This window comes from Schistocerca nitens, chromosome 3 (genome assembly GCF_023898315.1).
Source record: "Schistocerca nitens isolate TAMUIC-IGC-003100 chromosome 3, iqSchNite1.1, whole genome shotgun sequence".
Lineage (NCBI taxonomy): Eukaryota > Metazoa > Arthropoda > Insecta > Orthoptera > Acrididae > Schistocerca > Schistocerca nitens.
In genome coordinates, this window is record NC_064616.1 from 390,847,936 (window position 1) to 390,866,634 (window position 18,699).

Consider the following 18,699-nt stretch of genomic DNA (forward strand, 5'->3'; position numbering starts at 1 on the left):
GATCTTCACAGCTAGCACAATGCTATATATCCTCGGACAATACTTACTGCTTCACTTGTCTTCTAAGGCAGCTTCTTGTATATATGGCTAGAGAGTATCCCACATCATCACAAGAATGGGAATTGAAGATGGTCCTAGCTTCCATTTGATTCCACTTTATCCTCTTCTACTGTAAATATTGCTTGTTCACCACCATGTGCAATTATGTTTTAGGGAGTTTTCCTTCATTAAAAGTGGATTGAGGAACCATTTTTGCATTTTCACTAGTATTTTTTAGAGATTGCATACATCCAAAAATTTCTGTCTCTTTTTCCCAGGGATATTTTCTGAGCGTTTTGTTATAAGGGGCCTATGGTCCCCATTGGCTCATTGCAGGGTAATGATGTAATTGAGAGTTGTGTGGTTTTGTTACCTTGGTCACTTTTGTTTTTGTGAAAATACTTTCACAACAGTGTGAGCCCAGGAACACAGGTCAACAATGAAAATCTGACTGAGTTGAAAACAGCCGTTTCCTATATATTTTGGACTGTAAAAAAACAAATTTTACGTTTAAACCACTACATTACCTCTTATTTCTGAGATATACTATATAACTCTGTTTTTATACTATGTAAGTGTGGGGTGTTTCATTACATTAAATACCAATATACATCTTATTTAGTTCTTATGTAAAACTTGTCTGCATTCTTGCCTGTTTTCAGATTACTTGCAGTGAAATTATGAAAGGCCTTTTATTCTTCCAGCTTGATTCTGTGAGTGGACTTTCATAAAAAAGCCACATCATCATGAAAATGTGTAAAGCATTCTGGCCATTTCTGCTATATCTGTGGAACTGTAATATTTGTCAACCAGAAATATCTTATTATTTCATTACTAAACACAGCTTACCACCATTATTTTGGTGTAAAATGAGATGATCAGGCATACCGCCCCTATGATTTGAAGGTAGCACACCAGTCATATGGATAACAGCTATTTCTGTGTGATACTCCTATTAACAAAGGTCTATGAAGAAAGAAGAGGTTGAACATTACATACACCAGTATCCGGTCAGCTATCCATATGAGTATTGGATGCCTGTAATGAACCAAGGAATTACAGTCTGGAGACAGATGTCAATGAAGCCAAAATGGAAGAAACATCTCATCCAATACTCTTTGCTTTAATATCACAGTGTCCTAATTTTACAGCTGTATCAAAAAGAGCCACACAGGCTAACTTAAGGTGATATAAATGATTCAATTCGTAACCTTGACCTAGCACAAAACAAGGATGAGTTTCTAGGCTGAAAGAGTGGAATCTTTTAGAACCACTTACTAATGCATCAATGTACAGGACACAGGGGAAAGATTGCATTCAATATTTATAAAGAAGAATAACCAAAATGTCTGCTGTAATGTGAGTAGTTTTATGCCAGATTTGAATGTGGTGCAGCCAATGTAGGACATGAGATTATTCATAGATGCATCAAAGCTTAGTTTAAAACCTGTGTTGCTCCATAGTGAGAATTGTATGCCTTTAATTCCTGTCGGCCACAATGTCAATATGAAGGAAACATATGCCAATACGAAATTGCTTCTGGCAGTGGTTAATGCAAAGACAATAACTGGCAGATCTGTGGAGGCCTCAAGATGACTGCAATACTGTTGGGTAAGCAGTTAAGATACACAAAACACTGCTGTTTCCTGTAAGTGGAACAGTTGGCTTAAATCTGCTGTATACACCAAAAAATACTAATCTCCAAGGGAAACTCTTTGACATGGGTATAAGAACATCCAGCTTGGCTAGCTGATAGATTGGAATAAAATTATTATGCTACTTGTAAATATCAAACTTGGCCTCATGAAGAAATTCATAAATGGAGTGAATAGTGATGGAGATGCTTTAAAGTATGTGAGAGACAAATTTCCATGGCTGAGTGAGGCAAAGTTGAAGGAAGGAGTCTTCATTGGTCCTGAAATTCGTAAAATGTTTGTAGGTCAAACTCTGACTTAGTCCTCCAGGGCACTGAGAAACAATCATTGGAAGAAAATTGTTGAGGCTTTCGTGGCCACTTGTTGACAAACTGCCTACTGAGACCGACCACGTAATAAAATTCGCCGACACGGAAGTTCTGGCTGTGGAGAAGCACTATCACATGCGCTTGTTCAGAGAAGCTGTGGAAATACAAAAACACGCGAACAGTTTGAACAAGAAAGAGGAAAGCCTTAAGGTAAACAGATCCTGGCTTCCCGTACTGCAGCGAACGACCGTCGCAAGTAGCAAGAGGAGAACCGCACCAGAAATGACTGCGGAGAAGCCCTTGGACATTGGCGTGCCAGGTGCATATAGTCTGCGCCCGCGAGCTCGGCTCCAGTTTGCCACCGGCAATGGAGGGTGAAGCTTTGACAATGCCAGCCACTCGTGCTGGCGAAACGTCAGAAAAATCATTAGATGAACGTCGGCCGAAGAACCCGAGACAGAAGCCAGTAGGCAGTTTGTCAATCATTGGAAGCCTTTAATAGTGTTGTGCGTGGATTCTTGGGGTAACAGAAGAGCTGCAGATTCTGTTGCGCTAGTGAACAGCACGCTGGACAAGTATAGTCATGTCACAAAAAATGCACTTTCTCCATTTGCATTTAGATTTTTTCTGGAGAACTGCAGTGCAATGATTGAGTGATAGCATGATCAACAGGTCCACCAAGAATGATGGAATGAAGATACCAGAATTGATGGAACTGTTCTATGCGTGCAGACTATTGTTGGACGTAGCTTCAAAATGCTTCAGCATAGGATCACAGTAAAGAGAAAGTACCCTCCTCCAAAGAGTCCATGTCTGTGTTTCACGTATTTTTTTGTATTCATTTCTGTTGATTTTTGTTAAGTTGAATGTAGTTTATTTAAATCACATTCTCATTTTAAAAAAATGTTCAGACTTTTGTGATAGTTTCACATAAAACTGTTAAATGTTACATTTCACTGACCTTATATTATCATGCATCTCCAAAACTAGAACAGGTAAAAGACGTAATAACAGATTCTTTTTCTGTGACTCCAAATTAGTATAGTTCCACATCCTTCATTAAGGCCACAAAAAAATTCTTCTTTTGTCAACTTGTGTAATACGCAGTCACACAACATAAATTACAAAACATGGAGTAAACCAACCACCCTCAGATGCAAAAGGACTGTGATTGGTTTCCATAATTGTGAGAACATCTCAGCATATCATTGGTGATCCACTATTCCTTTGCATTCAGTGAACCCATCAGGAGATGCATACAAGCCAAAACTTTATCATTTAATCTAACCATACTGCTGTGTATCACTGTTAACATACACCTAACACTGCCAGAACAACATATTCGAAACAAAATTAATCATCATAGTTTTTAAAAAACATGTGAACAAGTCAATAAATAATAATGTGCTAGGCTTTGATGGAATTTAAATTCAATTTTACCGGGAGTACTCTGTGGCATTGGCCACTGTCTTAGTCCACATTTATTGTCAGTCTCTTGTGTAGCGAAAAGTCCATAGTGACTGGGAAAATGTGCAGGTTACTCCCATATGTAAGAAGGACAAAAGAACAATGTGCAAAATTATCTACCAATATCAGTCAATCAGTCTACATCCACATTCACAGCTCTGCTGAACAAGACACCTTATGACGCATGGTAGAGGGCACTTCGTGTACCACTGTCATCTGCCCCCTTTCCTATGCCATTCAAAAATGGTCTGTGAGAAGAAAGTGTGTTGGTCAGCATCTGTGTGATCTCGAATGTCTGTAATTTCACCTTTATAGTCTTATTGTGAGAGACTGATGACCTCAGATGTTAAGTCCCATAGTGCTCAGAACCATTTTCTTCTTGTGAGAGATACATAGGAGGAGCCAATATCTTGATTGACTCTTCTAGGTCCATAAACTTTCAGAATATGGTCTTTTTGAGAAATATATGTAGCAGGAAGTAATACACTGGCCAAAAAATTAGGGAACATAATTTTGGGTGTCTGTCATATTCCATTGAGCAATAATTGAGGAGTGAGTATGTTACCAAATTATATCTTTATCTTGCACAAATTAAGTACACAACAAAACATTACTACATCCTTATTGATTTACATAAGACATATCCGACTGGTGTCAAAAATGAGATGGAAACAATCATTCATTCCATCCTCCTGGGTGCTTTCATTGGACTTTGGGAACTTCAATAACATGCATGCTCTCAGTGAGTATTTATCACTGCCAGACACCTACATTGCAAGTCCCGTATGAGTCTATGGAGTTCTCATGTTATCCGTCCCAGTTCTTTAATGAGAGCCTTTAAGAGTTTGTGAAGAGTCTGTGGTAGAATAGGACTCCCACAAACACTTCTATCAAGCATGTCCCACTCATATGCAATAGGGTTTACGGCAGAACTCATTTCTGGCCATTCCATTACTTCATTGTCCAGGTTTCCAGACATTTCTGGAGAGAATTGCCATGTGGACCCTGTCATTATTGTTCATGAGAAGGAATGCAGGCCCACCACTGTATTGCAGCAGCCGCCACCACCACATGGCCCAGCAGGATCTGATTGATGTACTGTCAGGTGGTAAGGCAACCATGGATGACAACAAATGACATTTGTACAGCTGTCAACACTGATGCCTCCCCACATCATCAAGAACCTTACCCAAATCTGTCAATTTCCTGGAAAACATTTGGCAAGTACTGCTTACCACGGCATCTCCTCTTACGAAAACGGCTACCACCAAGCATCAGAGGACATCTGGACTTGTTTCTGAATAACATATTTTGCTGGTGACGAAGTTGCCAGTTGACATGGAAATGGCAGAACGGAAGGCGAAATGTGAGATGTTGTCTTTTGAAGTGGGGTAATTGAACAGGACATCTGGCCTGTAAGGTCCTTTCTCATAACGTATTCCTTACAGAATGATTGGACACAATGTCTCCAGTGGTCCTTTTGAGATTGTCTTGCAGTACCTAGCCATACACTGCCACAATGCAGAGATGGCTAGGTATCAGTCTTAAAGTGGGGTTGTAATGCATTGGCAAACTTGCCCAGCTCACCTTGTGTACTGACCTGTATCCCTGTAATGTTTCCATGATCTAGGATGAGAGATTGAGAGACACTGATGTCTGTAGCAACACGGTGGTAAGTCAGTCCTCCTTGGATCAGACTGCCCTTGCAACTTACACTGCATTAAGGTGTCCATGAGAGCTGGCTGATTCATGCGCCGATTGCTTACAGTCCCTTAAATAAGCCTCATTGATGTGCCATCGGTGAACACAGTATAATGCTGGGAAGTAGGCTTCTTAGTGGAGAACACTCTTCGAGTGTTCGTCATTTCAGTGTTATGATTCAGCTCCAGGGAGTTAACTGGAGCCAAATTCACCGAATTATAGTTTGGTTGGAACTGCAAAAGAGGCAGAGTTAATTCATAATTATAAACTGTGATGAACTTTTTTTTTTTTTTGGGGGGGGGGGGGTTGAAAGGACAATAAAGAAGGTATGGAGTCCTCCTGGGACTGTCTTTCAATTAGGAATAATTGACAGATTTTGCAGCATGTGCTTGGTTGAATACATTGTCTACAAATGACAGCTGCTGTCAGTCAGCTGGAGAATGCTGCAACACCGGTACTCAGTTTCGTCTGAGAGGTCCCCTGATACTGTAATGTATAACAGCCAACAGATGATGAATGACTTTAGTTGTCCCATATAGTGAAAATGGAGACCCCAAGCTATGCACTAAGACCATGTGTATCATCTGTATCAACAGACATTTAACATACGAGACATTGATACACATGTTCCTCAAATTCTTGGTTGACCATTCTTAGAACATACACTCTCGAAATTTTAACCATTTAACATCGGGTGTCATTAATTTGCATCATACCAATGCCTCTACTAAGTGTGAAGTCAACTATTTTCGAGCACCAGTGCCAATAGATGCAAACTCTTCACAAAGCTACAAACGCTTCTGCCGTGTGCTGTCATGTCTTGAGTGTTTCGGGTACTTTTAGAATGATATAATTTTTAATTTTTTTTCTTCCATGAAGAAATTTATTGAGGCATTAAAGGGTTAATCCTAAACTACATGGAACCCAGAATACTTGTCTTGTAGTATCTGTCAGTGGAGTTGGCTGATTATTTCATACATACTAAATCAACCTTTAACGGAATGCATTGCTCATCTTTGGATCTAGTACAATTACCAGGCTGATGAGCAATATTCAAATATTGAGCAAATGAGGGTTTTGTAAGTTACTTCCTTTGTTGGTGGACAGAGAGAGAGAGAGAGAGAGAGAGAGAGAGAGAGAGAGAGAGAGAGAGAGCTGTTATCCAGAAACCAGAATGCCTTTAGAAATCATCACTTGTGTGTTTTCACTCAAAATATGCTGCAAACCGTGGATGCATGTGAACAGGCATATTCTATGTCCTGGATTTCCAGAAATTGTTCAACAGTGTACCACACTGTAGACTGCTGACAGAGATCTAACTATATGGAATAGGTTTTCAAATATGTGTTTCGGACACTTTTTGAGTAATACAGCCCAGTACCTTGTCCTGAACACCAAGCATTCATCAGAGACAAATGTAATTTCGAGAGGATACCAAGGTAGTGTGATAGGTCCATATGTGTTTTCTATGTATATAAATACAGTGTGTTTGTGTAAGAGTGTGCACAAATGCAACATGCAATAGAGAATGCGCCACTAAACAATTTGAGGTAAGGAATGTGGGGTCTGAGAAGGCAGCTTAAGGTGATATGTAAGTAAACTTCTCTACAGCAGTGTGTAGCATTACTGTTTCCCAGATTATTTATGACTCACATGCATACAAGTTTACACGTACTGTGCTGTTTATTTAGAAGCATGAGTACTTAACGAATAGCAATTACACCCACATCACTCCCAACGAGTCCATGAAGTGTTTGTGACTGACTTGGCATTAAGGGTCGAATTGTGTCAGCGGTTGCTCCAAGGATTAATCAACCAGATTTTACTCTAAATTGTGCTGTTTACTGATGAGACCTTATTTGATTGTGGTGGTATTTTGAACAGTTGGAATAGTCGTGTGAGTTGAGGAAAACCCTCGCATTGTAGTAGGGTCACACCATCAAGTACGTTTTGCTGAGAATACCTGCTGGCATTGTAGGCCGTAATCTCATTGGGCCATATCTTCTATCTGGCCATCTAAATGGCCACGTATACTTGAGGTTCGTGCAAAGAGTTTTTGGAGGATGTACCCTTGGCTGTTCATGAGAGGTTGTGGATACAACATGACAGTGCACCGCCTCGCTTCAGTGCTGTTGTCTCTGCAACCATCTCAATGCTGTATTTCCTGGTCACTGGATTAGAAGGGGGGGCGGGGGGTGTCCCCATTCCGTGGCCTGCAAGGTCACCTAATCTGAATTCCCTTGTTTATTTCCTATGGGGTCGTCTGAAGTCACTTGTGTATAAGGTGCCAGCGGATACCGAGACGGAATTAGTTACCAGAATTGCAGCTGCCTGTGACATGATTCAAAACACACACGCGATATTTGTCAGGGTGCATCAGAATCTTGTTCGCTGATGTCATGCTTGCATTGAGGTTGATGGCCATCAGTTTCAGAAGATTTTGTAAGATACGATACAAATGGTACATTCATTGTGGCAATGATGGTATTTGCAGTTAACTGTAAGTAATGTAATAAAAAAAGTGTACAGTAATGTAATCTTCTTCTATTATTTATTCCTATTACCTCCTGAAGCTGGATTCTCAGACCCCAGGTTCCTTACCGCAAATTGTTCAGTGGCACATCCTCTATGTCCTGTTAATTTTTGCACACTCTCACCCTGTATATGTTGGATCAGGTGGTCAACAGTAATACTGTTCGCTAGCAATTCTTTTATGTGTGGGGGAAGACAGCAGAACAGTTCTGCCACCTCCAGCGATCATATCACATAAGGACAGGTTAAGAGAATTTAGGGCTCATACAAAGGCATAGAGGCAATTACTTTTCTCTTGTTCCACATGCGAGTGGAACGAGGAAAAGGATGACTACCAGTGGTAGAAAGTATCCTCCACCATGCACTATGCAGGGTGATTTTTTTCACCTTGTACGAGTCCCAGGGATTGATCGATGAGAGGATACGGGACAAAAAAGGTCTAATGAACTTGTGTCTGGAAATGCATGGTTTTTATGTTTTCTTCAAACTATATCTCCCATAATTAAATTCTCTCTCTGCAGTGGAGTGTGCACCAATATGAAACTTCCTGGCAGATCAAAACTGTGTGCCAGACCGAGACTTGAACTTGGAACCTTCAATCTGCCAGGAATTTTCATATCGGCACACAGTCCACTGCATAGGGAAAATTCATTTTGGAAGCATCCCCCCAGCCTATGGCTAAGCCATGTCTCTGCCATATACTTTCTTCCAAGAGTGCTTGTCCCACAAGTTTCACAGGAGAACTTCAGTGTAGTTTGAAAGATAGGAGATTAGGTTCTGATTGAAGTAAAGCAGTGCTTGGGTACCTTAGTCGATGAGCACTTGCCCATGGAAGGCAAAGGTCCCGAGTTCGAGTCTCAGTCCAGCACACAGTTTTAATTTATCTCCATGTCTGCACCTTAGCTACTTTGCGGGTTGGTAAAATAGTTACAGTGCTGGATTTGTATTTGGGAGGAGGTGCTTCAAATCCTCATCTGACCATGTATTAAGATTTTCCATGATTCTTATAAATCACTTGTCTTAGAATTCTTATGAGACGAGGAAGTTTTTTGTAGATTGATTCTTCCATTATTGAGAAATTTTCTGTTGTGGTTTACTCGTGTTCTTAATTAGTCTGCCGTGCTACATATTTTAGTCTTAACAGTGAAGATGCCTGTACATTGTTTTTCTTTTTCAGATTTACATCAAGAAACAGGTTAATGTATACTGAGAGATAATTTGTTATATTTAAATTGGGAACCTTTTGCAGTTACATAATTGTTTGAAGCTGCAGGGCAGCTTTTATTAATCCAAATGTTGTGGTTCATCCTTGTGTTGACAGTCTGAAATGACTTGTTTGTTGTTGGTCAGACTCTTGGCTTCTTGAAAATATCTGGTCTATCTTTTGCTTTTCCAGGTGCAACATTCAAAGATGAGCAAATTCTTCACAAAAGCTGGGTGATTGAGATGTTCTACAGTATTAGTCCCAGATATGTCATAATTCTTAAACAAGTAGTTGTCACTTCTTGCTGAATATACCAGACGTGGAAGCTATTGTACCATTGTAAGTATTCATTCTTCTATTGTCATTTTGTACTTACGTGGATCCTCCATTTCGTAACTGTTACAGTAGTTGCTCTATCGCCTTGTCTTCGTTTCATATGAACGACGTGTGTCTCCTTTTAGAAGATATCGAGATACTTTTTTTGAGACAATCTGCTGTGTGTACCTAATGCACCGTCTTTCTCTCCATTATTACAGCCGATTGCATAACATGGAAAATATTATTTTTTTCATTAGAAATTGTGATAGATTTAGTTCAGTGTTAACCCGTTACTAAATTCATTTTTGCGAATTGGATCATGAGTAGTAATTGATTAGATTGATTTATCTGCTTTAGTTGTAAATGATATATTTTGTTGCATGGCTAGTTTCTGAGACTACTGCTCAGTTAACGGATACAGCGCATCATATGGTTTGTCAATTCATGGGTGCGGGATGGGAAAACCATTTAATCACAAAAGATCTAACTCATACACAGACAGCCTTACAAAAAACTTTAGAATGTTTTCTCTGAAAACTGTCTTAAGGAACCAATTCTACAGTCCACATGTAACAGAAATATTTTTGAGCTCATGGGTATAAATAGCTCTGACTTTACTGACAGTGTCAGGAAAGAAGCAGGGATTTGTGACCATTGTGCTGTTAGAGTGACGTTGGTTGACAGTGGCCTGGGTATGACTTCAGGTCATGGCTGGTTGTGATTGAGGAAGTTCTGATGATGGCATGATGGTGCATCAGAGACATCCTATGTCCTCATGTTTTACCTCACATATGACAGTATCTTGGTGCCACTTACTAATGTCGCATATGCATGCGCATTTATGGGGTATTTTGACATGACAGTGGCCCGATGTGCACTGGGAATGTGAGGGCAGATGTACTCATTGCCAAGGATCTGGTCAACCACATCAAACCAACACAAGGTAGTTAGACATATAGTACACCAAACACATCAAAAACTCCTTCACATCTGTGTCTGCTGCCCGTGAACAACTAATGGACTAATCATTGTGTGTCATCCTGCACTGTTGGTCAGAGACTAGCAACAGCTGGACTAGGGAATTACCATCCCCAGAGTAGTTTGCTGTTCACACCAGTACACCAACTGTGGTGTTTGGAGTAGTGGCATTATTGCTAAGCACGTATTGCTGATGAATGGCATCACATTGTGTTCAGTGATGAATTTCAGTTCTGCACTACAACAGGTAACCTAGGGAGATATCCCATTCTCCAATATTCTGTACTACAACAGATAACTCTCATCGTTGAGTGTTGCGGTGACGTAGGAAGACCTCTCATTCTTCCAGTATTCTGGAGAAACAGAACAGTGGTACTCCGGGAGCCATGGTGTGAGGAACCGAACCATCAGGTATGACTTCAGGTTATGGCCTGTAGTGACTGAGTGCATGATAGTGACACAATGTTACATCACAGACATTTTGTGTCCTCATGTATTACTTGTTATATAACAATACTGTGGAGCCATTTCTCAACAGGACAAACAGGCAATGTTAAAGTATTCCCTTGCCTAGCTAGATCCCCAGATCTGTCCCTAATAGAAACTGTGTAGGATTAACTTTAATGTCAACTCTGTCCCATTGCCCTACCCAGGATATCAAGGACCAGTGATATTATTTATGGTCCAGCTTGCCTCTGGAGAGGATATAACAGCTTTGTGACACCTTTCCCAATCGAATCGATGCATCCATCCAGGCCAGAAAGGATAGAACATCGTAGTGATAAGTAGGCCCTTACTTCAAAGTTCTTTGTTCATTTGATTCAATTTTGTAATCACTGAAGTAACATCACATACCCTCCAACCCAAAAAATTTCATTCAATTTCCTCATCTCCTTCCGGGGGCTTCAATTTATCAGTCAGCATGTGTAAAGGATGGATGGATGGACAGACAGATGCGCGCGCGCGCACACACACACACAATGTAAAAAGTTTCAGCATTTGCTACTTGTCTTCCTTGTTTATAAAATCCACATTCTAAGATCTGTACAGCTGTCAACACTGATGCCTCCCCACATCATCAAGAACCTTACCCAAATCTGTCAATTTCCTGGAAAACATTTGGCAAGTGCTGCTTACCATGGCATCTCCACTTACAAAAACGGCTACCACCAAACACCAGAGGACATCTGGACTTGGGTTTGTGAATAACATATTTTGCTAGTGACGAAGTTGCCAGTTGACATGGAAATGGCAGAACGGAAGGCGAAATGTGAGATGTTGTCTTTTGAAGTGGGGTAATTGAACAGGACATCTGGGTCGTAAGGTCCTTTCTCATAACAACAAGTGCATCATCTGCTAAAAGCCCTAGGTTACTGTTAATATTTTCTGCAAGGTCATTAATATACAATGTTAACAACATGGTTCCCAACACACTTCCCTGGACCACATGTGATGTTACTTCCACATCTGACAATAACTCTCCATCCAAGATAACATGCTGCGTCCTCCCTGCCAAAATGTCCAGTCACTAATTTCACTTGATTCATATGATTGTATTTTTGACAATAAGCATAGGTGTGGCACTGAGTCAAATGCTCTTTGGAAGTCAAGAAATACTGCACCTACCTGACTGCCTTGATACAGAGCTTTCAGTATGTCGTGAGAAAAGTGTGAGTTGTGTTTCATGTGGTGTCACTGCCAGACACCACACTTGCTAGGTGGTAGCCTTTAAATCGGCCACGGTCCGTTAGCATACGTCAGACCCATGTGTTGCCACTGTCAGTGATTGCAGACCGAGTGCCGCCACACGGCAGGTCTAGTCTAGAGAGACTTCCTAGCACTCACCCCAGTTGTTCAGCTGACTGTTCTAGTGATGGTTCACTGTCTACATACGCTCTCATTTGCAGAGATGATAGTTTAGCATAGCCTTCAGCTACGTCATTTGCTACAACCTAGAAAGACACCATATTCACTAATTAGAATGAATTCTGAACAGACAATATTGTGAATCATGTACTGTCAAGAGCGACGTTCATCATTAATGGATTAAAGTTAAGTATCAAACTAATTACGTCCGCTTTCTGAATTCTAATTCCTTGTCATGTTCCAGACCTCACGTCAGTTATAGTTCTTCCCTCCTCACGCCAGCCTGCGTGAGCTAAAACGCATGCATTTCGGCTTCCATTCGTAACACGGTGTTGGCTCTTCTGCCAACACAACATTTCACATGATTGATGTTATGAGACTCCTTGCTGCTTGGCATTGAGGAGGTTACTGTGTTAAAGATATGTAATTATATTTGAGCTCAGAATATTTTCTAAGATTTTACAACAAATTAATGTCAAGGGTATTAGAGGGTTGTTTAGTGTATCACTTCTACTACTATTCTTATAGACAGGTGTGACCTGTGCCTATTTCCAAGAACTAGGCCTGGGATCTACAGTAGATTATAGTTAAAATAGGGACTAATTAGTTCGAAAATTCAGTATAGAATCTGATGGGGATTCCAATGGGCCCTGGAGCTTTGTTCAAGATTTAAAGATTTCAGCTGTTTCTCAACACCACTGGCGTAAATACTTACTTCATTCATCTTTTAAGTTGTATCAGAATTGAAAGGGGGGGGGGGGGAATGAAAGAAATCCTGGGATTTCCTTTGTAAAGGAACATTTGAGAATGGAGTTGAGCATTTCAGCTTTTGCTTTGCCACTCTCAATTTCAGTTCTTATCCCATTTGTAGGGACTGGACACTAACTTTGGTGCCATAAACAGCCTTTATACATCATCATAATTTCCTTGGGTCCTGTGAAAAATCATGAGACAGTCTTCTGCTACGGTAGTCATTGAAAGCATCACGCATTGCTTTCTTGACAGCCAAATGCGTTTCATTCAGCACACACTGTCTATAGTCCTATACTTTGTTTTACATCTATTATGCAGTAGTCTCTGTTTCTTTAGAAGTTTCTTTACAGAGACTGTATACCATGGATGGTCTCTCCCCTTTATGAACTGTTCTACTGGGCGCGTGTCTATCCTGTGCATGGTCAACTATTCTTTTAAACTTGAGCCATTGTTCCTCTAAATGCTCCTGCTCTCTTCTGAAAGTTTCAAGTTCATCTTTGAGATATGACACTACTGATATTTTATCTAGTTTACTGGAACATGTTTTAGTTGTCCTTTGTACTTTGGTAATCATTGTTGCTATAACTGCATCACGATCACTGATACCAGTTTCAATGTGGACTTCCTCAAAGAGGCAGAGTCCCTTTTGTTGCCATTAGATCCAATACGTTTCCATCATGAGTAGGATTCAGAACTATCTGGTCTAGGTATTTTTCGGAGAAGGCATTTAGTAATGTTTCACAGGATGTTTTATCATGCCCACCACTAACAAAACTGTAATTTTCCGAATTAATTGTTGAATAATTAAAGTCTCCACCAATGATTACAATATTATTTGGGAACTTATGTACAAGGGAACTGAGGTTTTCTGTAAAGTTTTCCATTACATCAGGAGACAGGTCTGGTGGGCAGTAGAAGCATCGAATTATCATTTGGTGCCCACCCCTGATACTGAGTTTTGCCCAAACAATCTCATGTGCCGCTTCAATTTCTATCTCAGTGGATCTGAATGTCTTGTCTTCTGTGACGAATACACCTCCTCCGCTCCCCGATTGCCTATCCTTTTGATATACACTTAAATTTTTCCCAAAAATCTTGCTGCTCTCAATTTCAGATTTCAACCAGCTTTCTGTACCTAGTATTATGTGAGCTTCACTGCTTTCATAAGCTCTTCAAACTGGCACTTTGTTCCCAATGCTTCGGCACTTTACCTTTAGGATTTTAGTTCTCACATTAATGAAAGACATTTCTTTCGATCATACACTGATACTTCTGGGTTTCCTACAGATGTAATTATGTGGATTGGATGTAGATTCACTAATCTAGAAAACCCTTGTGTATACCCCACACTCGGTCAGCTACCTGAGTAGCAGCCTCTAATGTGTAATGCACACCTGACCCATTTAAGGGGCCTTACAGATCTCAACTCTATGGCGCAAGTCCTGGAAGTCACAGCCTAGCTTGTCGCAGAACTTTTGAAAGTCCTTGGTTCAGTACTTCCGCTAGACTCAGAACCAGAGGGTCACGATCAGTTCTGGGGACAATGCTGCAAATTGTGAGCTTCATTGAAATGCCATGCATAAGGCTGGTCTTCTCAACCTTCTCTGCATGTCACTAGAATGACCCAAGTATGACCTCGGTGCCCAGACAACAGGCATCATTTGTTCCAACATGCGCCACAATCCTTATTTGGTCTCCACCCAGAACATAACATCATCTCGATACAATATTTTGGCAGTTGACCTGGCTGCCATCTTCTGTGCAACTAAAAGCTTAAAAGGGTGTTTTAGGGTAGGTTGTACTGGGAAATATTTGTTCAGAAAAAGAATTTGATATGTTGCACCATTTCTAAGTTAATTAGCCTTGAAGTTGGCCAGCCAGGCCTTGCGTGTGCAAATTCAGAAGGCCCACCAGAAATGATGTCGCCAAACGTGCACTTCATTTGGCTTCCTAAAACTGACCAAGAGAGTGAGACAAAGAACAGACATGAGATGGTAGTAATGATCAAACACTAGCCAAAGGCAGAACAGTCTCATGCATTGTTATCTGTATTATGAGAACAAGTGATACTAACTGTATCTGGTGAGCCACTTGAATTTGCACGTGCAGTGGCCTGACTGGCTAACTTCAGTGCTAAGTAACTTGGAAGTGGCACAATGTATCAAATTTGTTTCTTAACAATTTTTTCTCACCAGAGCCTACCATGCAACACCCTTATAAGCTTTTCAGGCTCTCCCTGACCAACCTGTATATTTGTATACCATATATATTAAAAAAATATGTAACTTATGTCCGTCCAAATGCTTTTTGAGCTTTTTACTGACAATGTTTCCCTGTTTTATGATATTAGATATTTGTATATTAGATACATTAAAAATATATACCCTTTGTCTATTCAAATGTATGTTAGAGTATCGTGTGAAAATTTAAAGTAAATCAGTCGACAACTTTTCAAGACCTTTTTTTCATATTTAGTCTCCATCCGCAACGAACGTCATCTTGATACAATATTTTGGCATTTGACCTGGCTGCCATCTTCAGGTGAGTAAGCCATTGCACTAACTTGCCAGAACTGAAATGAAACATGCAGTGGCGGCTACTTTATACACTGCCTGTACGTACACCGCACGTGCGCGAACATAACTGACCAATAACGCAAAACACGACAGTGTACCAGTGGTGAAAACTCGTGGAAACAATGAATCGATATCACTGTGGGCACTTTAGATGGCTGAAACAGGGACCATTGGTTTTTAATGTCAAACAGAACACAGTTCCAACTCTTACTTAAAGGATACCCATTATCTCTGGTTATAATATTGTCAGATAGCCAGATTTCAGAAGTATCTTTCACTACACAGTCACAATAAGGTGGTGCAGGAGAAACCACTTGTCTCATACAACATTTTATGTCCAGTAAGACAGTGTTCCGCAACCACAGATTTTTCTGGCTGAAATAAACACGTGTGACGATGGTGCTTGACACATCGATTCTCTAGCATATGAATTGTTTATCCAGTATAGGCTTTCCTGCAATGGCAAGGAATTTTGTAGATTCTGGACTTCCTCAAAACCAAATCATTGTTCACTGAGCCCAGCAGCACCCTAGTCTTAGCTGGCGGAAGGAATATATTTTTAAGCATATCTTCAAAAACAGGAAGAATTTTAAAGAGGTTTTGATATTAAAAGTGTGTTCTGCCCGCCAGCTGATATCAGTACTGCTGGGCTCAGTGAAGGATGATTATGGTTTGAGAAGCCTGATGTCTACAAAATTTCCTGCCCTTGCTGGAAAGCCTGTATTGGACAAACGATTTGTACGGTCTAGGATTGATGTATGGAGCACCATTGCCACAAGCATTTATTTCAGCCAGAAAAATCTGCTGTTGCGGAACATTGTCTTACTGAAGGGCATAAAATGTTGTATAATGAGACACAAGTGGTTGCCCCTGCATCGCATTATTGGGACTGTGCAGTGAAAGAAGCTATTGAAATCCGGCTGTCTGATAATATTATAAACAGAGATGAGAGGTATCCTTTAAGTAAGAGTTGGAACCCTGTTTTGTTTGACATCAAAAAACAACAGTCTTTGCTTCAGTCATCAAAAAGTGCCAACAAAGTGTGATATTGATTTATTGTTTCCGCGAGTTTCCACCACCAGTGTGTTGTTGTGCTTTGTGCAAGTCGATAATTATGTTGGTGTACGTGTGCTGGACCTACAAACGGTGTATAAAGGAGATACTGCTGCATGTTTGATTTCAGTTCCAAGTTAGTGCAATGGCTAATTCACCTGAACATGGCGGCCATGTCGACCACTGAAATATTGTATCGACATGGCGTTGTGTTCCAACTGGAGACCAGATACGAATATTGACAATTACAATGATGGGAATCAAAATGTCCACGGGTGTACTGCCGGTCTACAGTGTCCAACGCACCAATGACGACCTCATAAACCATGACTGTGGCTATAATCTTAGCAAGGCTTGGGAACCAGCGATCGGGTTAATCAAGAGTAAATCGAGCAAACGTATAGTTGTGACGACCACGGCGGACAGAGCCATCACTCGGACGTCATCTCAGATGCCGTTGCGACCTGTTCCACCGCGTGACTGTGGCGCGGACAGTGGAGGGAGCGCGCCGCGGGCAGAGGGTATTTAAATCAGCCGCCGCCGCGACCGAACCCAGTTCCCTCTGAGCAGCCATAGCGTACGGATCTCCGTGCCGGCATGTTCACAGGAGCTCAGTCCGTCAGTTCACCTGATTATGGCGACATGTATGATCGCCGAAATATTGTGCCTGTTGGACACTGTAGACCGGCAGTACACCCATGGATATTTTGATTATCAAATACGCCGGGAGAAACTCAAGAATCACATGATGGGAATGGTTATGGAGCCACATGTTTTGAGACTGTTGCTAACAATCTTTCCCCTTTTACATGTAGTTTATGTTCTTCCAACTGTATGTTACAGCATCATGAAAAAGTTTGGAGTAAATCGATCAAGAACTTTAGTTTTTTTTTGTAACAGCTTTCAGTGATGACTTGTATTTATATATTACTGTAGATAATATGGGATATTTTCAGATAAGCTAAATCTTTGACAAGGGACCAGTGACTACTGATCTTTCACTCGTTTCATGTGCTTGTGTAAAAGCATTTCCTTTGAAAAGTTGTGGCTGTCCTTCGTAACTCAGAGGAATATTTCATATATAAACATATAAAGAATTGTCGTTGGGTCAAGGTTTATGAATAATGATTTGCGTGATTGCCTGTTGTTCCCCATCATAACAGTGATGTTATGCCCCCACCCCACTATCCTGGTAGCATGATAGTGTTAGATGGTTCGCATTTTTAACACACCACAAAAAATTGTAACATATACCAGCTGATTTAAAATATGTGTGATACGCAACTGTCATTGCCTAAGGGAAACCATGACAATAGTAAATAACTTTATGCATAAACAAAATTTCAGCATGTTGGACAGTTAAGTCGGTAAAAGATGCAGTCGTTAGGTTTACTATATTGCGATTGGTTATTGATGGAAAAACGCGGACTGGCGTGGGAGAGTGTTGTTTTGCTATTGGCTGTGGGGTAAACTGACCAATGGTAATGGAATATTCTTTGTGCGCCTTTCTTTGCTGGTAGAGAAGACTTGGAGTATTCTAGAGAAGAGTCGAAGCCTAGCCATGAAAGAGATCGGACGTGTGCAGTAGTAGTTCCGATGGAAATGATAAGTTGCTGGATCTAGCAGTGTTTCATACATCAAAAGTGTTGGAAAGTGACGGTATAATTATTCCGATGTGTGTATGTGTGTGTGTGTGTGTGTGTGTGTGTGTAGAAGTTTCGGAATTTTTAAGTGAATTTTGTGACGAGATAAGACACACATTCCGCATGGCGTATTGAGCAGGTCGGTGGCCAAAAATTGTGACTGCATTTGGTACCGACAGACTTAATATTTGGCGAGCATTCTCAATCAAAAAAATCCATATTTTTGTAGCTATTACGTTTTCGGGACATACAACACCATAAACTTGCTAACGTGAGTGAAAGGGATTGTGAGTGACTGTGTTAAGGCTAGCACTGGCTTGGTAGTGATACTTGTTCACCTAAGTTTCAGAATATATTAATTGAGGACAAAATTTCCAACCTTTCATTTCGTGTTTCTCCTGAAATGTAGATTAGTGACTTTAATTGCAGCCTGGTTCACGTCGAAGTACAGTAGGTTGCACTCAGCTTTCCTACTGATGATCTGCTGAGACAATGTTCACAGGTAGGTGCAGGTTCGTCGTAAAGGGACGGAAAGAACCGCGCCGCCGCAACCATTTAACTGCTTCACTAAATAATCCATGTGCTTAGTCCATGAAAAGTATTTGT

At 40.7% G+C, this 18,699-nt stretch overlaps 1 protein-coding gene across 2 annotated transcripts in view; it reads left to right on the top strand.

Moving 5' to 3' along the window:
- LOC126248333 (constitutive coactivator of peroxisome proliferator-activated receptor gamma-like) overlaps positions 1-18,699 on the top strand; it is a 725,840-nt gene that overhangs the window by 38,954 nt on the left and 668,187 nt on the right. The window contains exon 2 of one of the 2 annotated variants that reach the window (XM_049949228.1): positions 9,099-9,245. The exons of the other annotated variant lie outside the window; for it this stretch is intronic. The gene's annotated coding sequence lies outside the window, so the exon portion shown is untranslated. The remainder of the gene's footprint in view (positions 1-9,098; positions 9,246-18,699) is intronic. 2 annotated transcript variants of the gene reach the window in all.